The 9,523-nt window shown below is 39.4% G+C and overlaps 3 non-coding genes across 3 annotated transcripts; 1 reads left to right on the top strand and 2 right to left on the bottom strand.

The window, feature by feature from the left end:
- Positions 1-251: 251 nt before the first annotated feature.
- On the bottom strand, positions 252-324 carry TRNAV-UAC (transfer RNA valine (anticodon UAC)). The gene has a single exon. It is a non-coding gene; the product is annotated as a tRNA-Val (tRNA).
- Positions 325-2,936: 2,612 nt separating this feature from the next.
- Positions 2,937-3,009, bottom strand: TRNAV-UAC (transfer RNA valine (anticodon UAC)). The gene has a single exon. It is a non-coding gene; the product is annotated as a tRNA-Val (tRNA).
- Positions 3,010-9,002: 5,993 nt separating this feature from the next.
- On the top strand, positions 9,003-9,075 carry TRNAV-AAC (transfer RNA valine (anticodon AAC)). The gene has a single exon. It is a non-coding gene; the product is annotated as a tRNA-Val (tRNA).
- Positions 9,076-9,523: the final 448 nt, after the last annotated feature.

The following is a 9,523-nucleotide window of genomic DNA, read 5'->3' as shown; positions in this document are numbered from 1 at the left end:
CCTATTTCACGCTCTGTTTTTCAGAAGAAAAGGAACATTCCCGATCTCTAGGGAAACCTACCTTAAAAATACTCTAAACATACCCTTACTTCTTGTCTTCATCTATTTTAAAATGCTTCTTTTAAATATTTCTTGGTTAATTTAAAATCGGTTATGACCCATTCATAAATAAGCCAACAAACTATTTTCTTGGAGGAACTGAAATTTGGTGAAGTTCAAGGAAAAAACAAGAATATTTCACGTATACTAACTGCACTTGCCAGGGATCGAACCTGGGACCTTCCGCGTGTAAAGCGGATGTGATAACCACTACACCACAAGTGCACGGACGTGCATATCCTACTACTAGCAACTAAGTTCAGAGGATCAATAATCCACTGACGCAGATCGACATGAAATGAAACACGAGAAAGGTAACTGTATTGAGCAAAGGTCGCTCATAGAATACTGTTTAAATTGCTTCTGTGGTAATGCGGTTTTTTGGTTCGAACCTGAGAACTTCGTCCGTTATGATACGTCGAATGTGCAATCCGAGGGGCAGAAATCTTCAAACAAGAAACTGAGCAGTGATTGAACTGTTTCAGTTTAAGTTTAAACTTACAAAAGCAAAAACAAAAACTTCTGTGATCAGGTATCTTGACGATAAATGGTCAATGAACCATGACCTGAAATGTAGATAAGTATAGTATTTTATGTAATGTGGAACCGGAATGTTAGTTCAACTCCGCTGTGCTACTCTGTGAAAAAGCAGAACGGTGTAAAACAGTCAAAAATGTGGGTGAAATGTTATGTATGTGTAGTATGTCTCTGGCCAGTTGGTCACCAGGAAGGATCACCTCAGAAGTGGACCACAGTAAAGCCCACACGAAGAAGTGAACTACAATAAAGAGCGAAATGTGAAAGGCCTCGACATCTTGTACTGATTGTCGAAAATGAGATTGGATTGATTTTGAGCATTCAGCAAGACCGATCGATACCACCGATCCCGTAGCCGGAGAACCCAAATCCTAGAGCCAGCAAAATCCAGCGTCTAGCACAAATCTAAATGCCTGCAAAAAATAATAAAATAAAAAGAAATAAATAAAAAGAAAAGAGCAAAGAAAGGGAAAGAGAATAACGGAAAAAATGAATGTAGTCCAAGGAGGAGAAAGCTTGTGTTACAAAAGACTCGCTGCAGATGAAGTTGTTAGAGAAGGGCAACTTTTGAAGACCTGTCGTGCAGCAAAATCTTGTACCCTAGCAAATGTGTCCTGTTTGGTATTGAGGTATTTTTTATTTCAGGGGGAAAAGTTATGGATTTTCTGCCTCCTTTTCCTTTACTGGACCATATATTCATTGATTACTAAGTTCAGACGAATATTTAGATTTTTTCCTGTCTTAGCATCTGCAGATGGTCATGAGTGATTGGAGAAAAGCCCTGTTTCATATGGTATGAAAATCCTTTATAAATTGTGAGCAGGTCGAGACACAGGAGTCAAGCAAGAACTTGAAGAGAGCAGGTGGGATCTTGTACACTTTGTTAATTGGACAGGATAAAAACATCCTTGCAGTGTCAAGTTTTGTTTGAATGGTTCAATAGAGAGAGAGAGAGAGAGAGAGAGAGAGAGAGAGAGAGAGAGAGAGAGAGAGAGAGAGAGAGAGAGAGAGAGAGATACCAAATTTTCAGCGTATTTTTCATGCACTGGGTACTAGTCATTATCCGTTTGTTTCGTGTTTGCAATGTTGTGTCCCAGTGTGGAGGCCCCACGACGAAAGACATAGAACTTGTTGAAAGGGTTTAGGGAAGGGCAACCACGATGGCGATAGGGTGGTAATCGATGTCATGTGAAGAAAAGATTACAAGGTGCAGACTTCAGACTAAAGTTCGGCAAATGATCTTAGTTGGGAGAGGACTGCTAGAAGTACATAAAAGAACCTGCACAAAGAACGCCGAGGGTGAGTTTTCAATTGAAGAAGAGAAAATAACTGGGGAGTCAGATACAAAATTTTGGAGAGAAAGAGAAAATCGGATCTCGTGAAATAGTGGCATATATCTTCATTCAACTTTGGTACCTGAATTGTATTTCAATAACCTGTTAGCATCTTTTTAGAAATGCTTGTTGTCCTTGAGTCAAATTTTTATACGCCGTGTGTTGTAATTTAATTTTATTTCCATATTTTGGTTTTAATCGTTTTGGAATAAAGGGCCCTTGAAACAAAACAAGAAAAAAGTTTATGGGTCATTTGGATTTAAGTTTATTCCTTGTATTTGTTTTTACTCTATTTTGCATATGAAACTGCACCTACCCAATGTTCTTTTATATCCTACCTGGGTGCGTCCTTCGCCACAAACAAGAGAACAACTTGAGCTTCATTATCGCTCTGTTTGTGGGATAAAATTAAATCTCCCAGGAAAGGACACCCTCGTGACAAAACCTCATGCTAGAAAAAAATCAGATCCCTGGATCTGATTTTTTCACTTGGATCCCTGGCAAGTGCAATGGCTACGGTTTTCTCACTCCTTCTCTCTATCTCTTTTTTTTTTTTTTTCGTTTTTTGAGTACTGGTGAAAATAAACAGTTCTGCAGCGAGATTTCGACCTTCTCCTCGCTTCGTTTTCTTCTTCAATTCTCGTCGTCCATCCCCTTCAGCAGTTCCAAAGTGAACTACTTCAGGGCACCTCAAAGGGTGTTCCGCAAGTTTTAATTGTGTTTTGCCTTCCCTTATTGCCTTATTTTTACAAGAAATAGAAAAATCTCCGGTGTCAAAAAAAAACAAAAAACTATCCCAAGAGAAATAAGTTCTTGTCTCGATTTGTGTTTAAACAGTTCTTTATATTTATCTCGGTTAATATTAAATCTGACATCACCCATTCATAAATAAGCCAAAAAAGGTCTCTTGAAAAACAAGAAATGTATCGAAATTTGACAGATAAAAAAATTATTAACCAACGTTTCTGTACTTGCCAGGCATCGAACCTGGGACCTTCCGCGTGTAAAGCGGATGTGATAACCACTACACCACAAGTACACATGAAGTTCTTTCCAATTAACAGCAATTCGCATAGCACGGCCGTTTCTGGTTATCCGTGTGTTAACAAATTTCACATAATTTCACAATTCTATATATGCAGGGTTTTGCGTTTACCCATAATATTTCTTATCTTTTTTCTTCATCTTCATCACTGGTCAAACCTAAGGTTGGTTCAGGTGCATCAAAGCCTGCTATCTTTTTCTGTCTTCCCAGGTCTTGTCTTGACTTCTGTCATTTTGTCCCACTCAATTCCCTTTGTTTCCACATCTTCTCTAATCTGATCTCGCCATCTCTTCCTGGGTCTTCCTCTCGGTCTCTTCTTGTCCATTTTCATGCCAAACAAGGTAATCTCTCCAAGCTCGTTCTCTTCATGTGTCTAAATCATCGCAAACATGATGTAATCACCTTCTCCCTCAGCCTTTTTGTTTCCTCTTTGTTATCTTTTATCTGCCAATCTCTTGCATATTTCCACTCTTTCGCACTACAAGAGATTCTGCCATTAAACACGAGCGAATTCCCTCTTTCGTGGAAAGTAAAGTGGGGTTTGTTGTTTGTTGTGCTCGATGCAAACGATATTTCTTGCACTTTAAGGGAGGGCATGGGATTGAATTTTGTGTGAAACTGGGACAAAGTGGCCACCTGGTATATTATCGTCAAGACTAGATCAACTATTGCACCTCATGAAATGGCGCAATATTCAACTATTCCAGTCCCCAGGGTTCAGTGCCGGCCCATCGTTGTTTTCAATATTTATTATTGATATCGGTGAGGATATATCAGGCAGATATATTCTCAACGATATATACAGATGATAAAGGTTGGCAGGGTGGTTAATGGCATTAATGACGGTCGGCTACTGCAACAGGATTTAGGACAATCTAGAGCAAGTCACTGGATATACGAGTTTTGTCTCTATACGCTAATTACTTTCCAATCGGCTATCAGCTCATTGGAAAGTGATTTGACTTTTTTACGTTTTAACTCTTTTTATGGACATGTGATAATGTTAGTATTATCCTTGAGAAAATGACACGGTGGGCGCGCATTTAGTAGTCGAAGTTCATCTTTTATATTTTCAAATGATATTTCCCTGGCTTTAAAAATTATTTCTTCAGTCCTGCGAAGTGGTTTCTGCTGCGATCGCTACAGAATCTCGGTGTGAATGTCGCATTATTTCTGGGGAAAATATTTGTGCAACAGGGAAGTACCATGAGGGAAATACACCACAGAAGAGAATAAAAACCTGGCAAGTTGTACTTGTGGTGGAGTGGTTATCACATCTGATTAACACGCGGAATGTCCCAGGTTCGATACCTGGCAAGAACATTGTTTTTGGACCGGTGTTAAAAACAAGCAGTGGCTCCTTTCGACCACATGCACAGCGTTTCGAATAAAGGAATAATCGAGGGGAGCTGAATTAATTAATGATTAAATCTTGCTTCTCTTTTACATTCCTGTTTTTCAAAGGACAGGAAAATTCCCAGATGTCGTTTTTCTTTTCCCCTTTGGTTACTTTAAATCGGACATCAGCCTCCCCCTCCCTTTGCGCACTCTTTAGTACCTCAATATTTATATATCAAGTGCTGGTTACTACGCAACCGTTTGAGTAATTTGTTTCATAGGCCCGGATGCAAAGAAGAAAATGGCTCATGTTCCAGCTGACACGAAGGGTCTCATTAAGGCAACACACGGTTATCCATGTTAGGAGTCGTATGTAGAAATGTTATATTAAGTTCAGAAGGTGCTTCTCGCAAATATTGTTCCTTTTTTTGGAGAAGCACCACACTGTCCTTCCACTAGCAGAAAATGTCCCTTTCTCTTTTTCAGCAGGAATTTTCTTTTTGAGTTATTTACGAATCAACAAAATCTGCTTTTAAATAAACCGAGGAAAGAAAATTTCTGGTTCTTCCCACGACACGTACACGTAGATATATTATAGAAGAGACCCTGAATTGTTGACTGAAAACCAGTATGAAGAGGGAGGACGATTAAAAAAGAAATTGTTCTTTTCATGGACTGCACCTTGAACCTTCGCGTGATAGTGGATTGTGATAACCTCTACACAGACATCTACATCCAACTAGCAGAAATTAAGTTCGGCGTATCAATAATCTTCAACAATTCAACACAGTGGACCATCTGTTCTGCCATTGATTACTAAGTTCAGTACAAGATTTTTTGTCTTTGAATTTGTAGATGGGTTATCAGTGATGCCAGAAGAGCTAACAGGATAGCCCTTTCTGATATGGTATGAAGATCATTTATAAATTATAAGCAGGTCAAGAGGCAGAAGTTCTGCAAGAACTTGAAGAGAACAGGTGGAGACAGTTCTACACGTTCTTAATAGGGTAAGCAACAGGCATCACTGTACACGGTGTTCAGTTTATGTTGAATGGTAAGAAATTTTGCTTTATGAAATCCGATACTGGCAGCGTCAGCGACTACAAGCACGAAGACTCTTTGTTAAAGAAGTCGAATGGAACTTTGATTTAGGTCCCAACGTCGACGTGATATCCTAAATGTCATCGCCGCAAAGTGGGTGACTTTCTTTTGGAAGTTCTGAATGTGTTGCAGGGAAGAGAGGTTCGTTTTCTGCTGACTATAAACATCTAGGAATCATTATCAATTATTTTCTATAGATGTTTATGGACAGCGAACTGTATGGCTTGGTTTTCACTTTTAATTACTAGTCAGTGCAACAGCTCTCAGTGCGCCCTCGTCGGTAGCACAGTTGGTATAATCACCGTCCTCTTAACACCATGCAGGAATATCTTCGGGGTCGAATCTCGTCAATGATGCGACGAATTTTTATGGGTCTTGTTCACAACGTGGCTGAGGTTTTCGATTTCAGACATTGGTTGCATAGTTTTTCTCCTAAAACTTGAGTTTTTTTTCAGCAAACAGACTGCAGAACACACACCATTAGCTGACATTGTATACAGAGCGATATGGCCAAAGTTACTGTTACAAATAAAAGCCCACAGTAATAACTATCCACAGTAATAACTGTTACAAATAAAAGCCCACAGTAATAACTATCCAAGGCGGTGTAATCTAGATTAATTTTATTACGGCAATTCGAAGAATATTCGTTTTATTCTTAATATTGCATTAAAGAGTTGGTACCCTAAAAAGAAAAGTGGAAATGAAATGATTCAAGCTCATCTCTTATATCCGTGCCCACTCTATCACGGGTATTTTGATGCATGTAACTGATGATCTCTTGCATTCTACTTGGAGGCAGTTACCACCCCCAATCACGAAAGAATCTTTCGTTTCGTTGTCGCATTATTTCAGGGATTAAACTAATTCCACCTGAAAAGTGAACCAATGTAACCAAATATCATATTTGAAAAGATTCAGAAAACAAGTTCTCTTCATTCCCTTTTGTGGCACAGTTGCCATCACATACGTCCAACACGCGAAGGGTTTCCTCTTCAATCCCCGGCGAATACGTTCGTTACATTATACTCTTTTTTTTTTAATATCCTTGAAAATAAACAGTTTTGCAGTGAGGTTTGAGCCTTCTCTGTGCCCCTTTTCCGCTTCACTACCTCTCAACTATCCCCAAAACAAAAGTACTACAGGGCAGCTGAAAGGGACTGAGCAAGTCTTACTTGTGTTTTGCATTTTATGGATATTGCCTTATTTTCACAATAAAATCATGACATTAAAAGTCCTAAAAAAGAACGTGTCCTACGAGAAATCTGTTCTTGTCTTGATCTGTGTTAAAACAGTTCTTTATTATTTTTGGTTAATTTTAAATTGGACAATTTAGGCCAATCATAAATAAGCCAAAAAGTTCCCTCTTCAAGGAAAAGAAACGGACCGAGATTTGATAGAAAAACTGCCATCATATTTTCTTGTGATCCGTGCATTAGCAGATCAGATTTTTAAATATGCAAGGTTTTGTGCTTACTCATAATTCGTTATCGTTGTTGTTGTTGTTGTTGTTGTAATAGGGTTTTAGGAGCATCCGTGTTCCGTGTATATTGTCTGCAAATTGGATCCGTTCTGAGGTAGATTTTCTGTTTCCCGTACGAAAAACCAGAGTTTCCCTAGGAGAAAAAGCATGCTACCCTCGCCTGAAATCGACTAACCCAGCCTCGTTGAGAAGAGGGTCCATAAATATTTTATCTGCCACTCTATTTATTGCATATTGGCAATATCGCATATTTCCGCTGTTTACCGCATTCAACACGACTCAATTCGCTCTCTTGCAGAAAGTAAAGTGGGGTTTGCTGTGACCGATGCAAAAGATATTTCTTGCACTTTACTGTACACCACACGAACTAACGCACCTCATGAAATGGTGCACGATGTGAAAATTTCGTTAAAATCCATCTGCTAAATCACTTCATTCTGGAGTAAATTTTGCACGTAAAATCACTGAAGAAGTCTTTATGTTTCGAAGACTCTTTTTAATGCTCGCCTGATATCAGTAATTTTCTTCCATCCACACAAATGAGTGGTGTACGAGGGCGTTCACTTTGGACCCACTGTTGTACTACCGTCTGCCCCATGAGCATAGTATGATGGGAATACTTTCAAAGAATCTTCAGAAGTGTGTTCCCAGCATCGTTGGGTTAAATACAGTTCCCGGCTCTTATACGGCCATGAGTACATTAACTAATTAAAACCAGAATCAATGCTCTACCAACATTAGCCAGGTCAAGCAGTCTTTCTAGCCCATGTTGCTGAACGATGTTACCTCTCTTATGGTGCCAGCATCAAAACATATGATGGAATTGAGAATATTGTTGTGCATCGTCTCTCCCAGAAACAGTGAAGGCTTTTGAAAGAGCTCTTCTGTCTTACAGCTGCTAGGTTGAGGAAACCCGATCTAGTGAATTCGTAATGACAGAGTTGTTTTATTAGACGCTCAGGTTGTAGGACACGGGTACGAACTAGACGTATCCGATAGATTAAGGACTTATTAAAACGACACAAATATTAGTTTAAAGGCATTAATCAGAAATCAAACAGGTCATCTCCCAGTTGTTACCTCGATAACTATAGAATAGAATCTTTAATTGCAGAATGATATTCATACAATTAGTCCCCCACGGCATGGTGGTGCCAGGGGTTTACAAAACAAATTTACAAAATAGATACACATGAGAGATACATATTTACAAAAGAGATACGATGTATGAGGTTTACGTGATCATTGAAGGATAAATTGGAGTCGAAAACGACCCGCAGATCTTTGTGCGTTTGAACACTTGGAACTGAGGAACCGTTAAGCACAGGCTCCAACGTTGTTGGGCTGCCCTTTAGTGAAAAAATTATTTGTGCCGATTTTTCGAAGTTAATTTGGAGGTTGAATGCGTTAAGGTAGTCAGCCATGTTCTGTAGTTTGCTGTTGATTTGCTAAGTGGTTTCGGCTGCCGAATCGGATGGCGATATCCTAGTAAGGAGCTTGACATCGTCACATTATGTGATCGAATTGCATTTGTTGGCCACAAACGGCACCATGATTGCCGTGAAGAGAACGCCAGACAAGATCCCGCCCCCTTGAGGCACACCGGCAGTTATGTGACTCATGAAGGTCTTTGTTGCGATCTTCAGCACAAGGGTCCTCTTGGATAGGAGAGATTCTAGGAAATAGAGAGCATCGCCCCGAAAATTGAAGTGGTTTTCTAAGAAATGTAGGAGATTGGGTATATATTGTTTAGGGTATATTATTGTTTATTTTTTTTATAACTATTTTGTTTAGGGGTGTGTGAATTCGTACCTCCGCCTCTTTATCTTCACATCCTTGGAATAACCGCTGCAGATTTGAAGGTACTCGCTGTTTGTGCAAGGATCTTATAAATGATTCCGAATACACCAGTCTGTGACCTTAGTTATAAGAGTGAAGACCTCACTATGTTGTTCTTTGGACTGCATGGTTGGCTACTAATAGCTATTCTGGAATATAATAATTGCCATCAAGAAAGTACTTCAATTTAAACCAAATACATCGCATAAAATAACAAACACAGCCTGTACTTGTGGTGTAGTGGTTATCACATCCGCCTAACACGCGGAATGTCCCAGGTCCGATCCCTGGCAAGTACAAGTTCTAAGCATCTGTTTTTCATGGGTTGCTGAAAGGGAACAGTTCGATTACTCACTTTTTTTTCTCTTGATCTTGTTAAAATGGTTCTTTTCTTATTTTATTTGGTTAGTTTAGAATCGGACATGGTCCACCCATTGAAAAATAAGCAAAAAAACGTTTCTTTCTCTTACAAATAAGAAAGGAACCAAATTCGTCGGAGGAAAAAAAATGCGAAAAATATTTTTTGTACGCTTGCTGTACATGCCAGAGATCAACCCGAAGACCTCGTCGATGAGACACCACTACAATGCCGGGAGTGTTGTAGTGGATGTGGCACCCGGAACGAGCTGGTGGTTAGCCAAGTAATAGGGTAAGGTCACTCGATGAGTGAACCCTGGCGTCTTCTCAGCTTCCCAGGAAGGTCCCCTATAAAAAAATAAAAATAAAATAAAAGTTTGCGACAAGAGA

This window comes from Mastigoproctus giganteus, chromosome 6 (genome assembly GCF_048544385.1).
Source record: "Mastigoproctus giganteus isolate SK-2022 chromosome 6, ASM4854438v1, whole genome shotgun sequence".
Classification (NCBI taxonomy): Eukaryota; Metazoa; Arthropoda; class Arachnida; order Uropygi; family Thelyphonidae; genus Mastigoproctus; species Mastigoproctus giganteus.
Note: the sequence above shows the minus strand (reverse complement) of the source record. Positions and strands in the feature narration are given on the sequence as shown.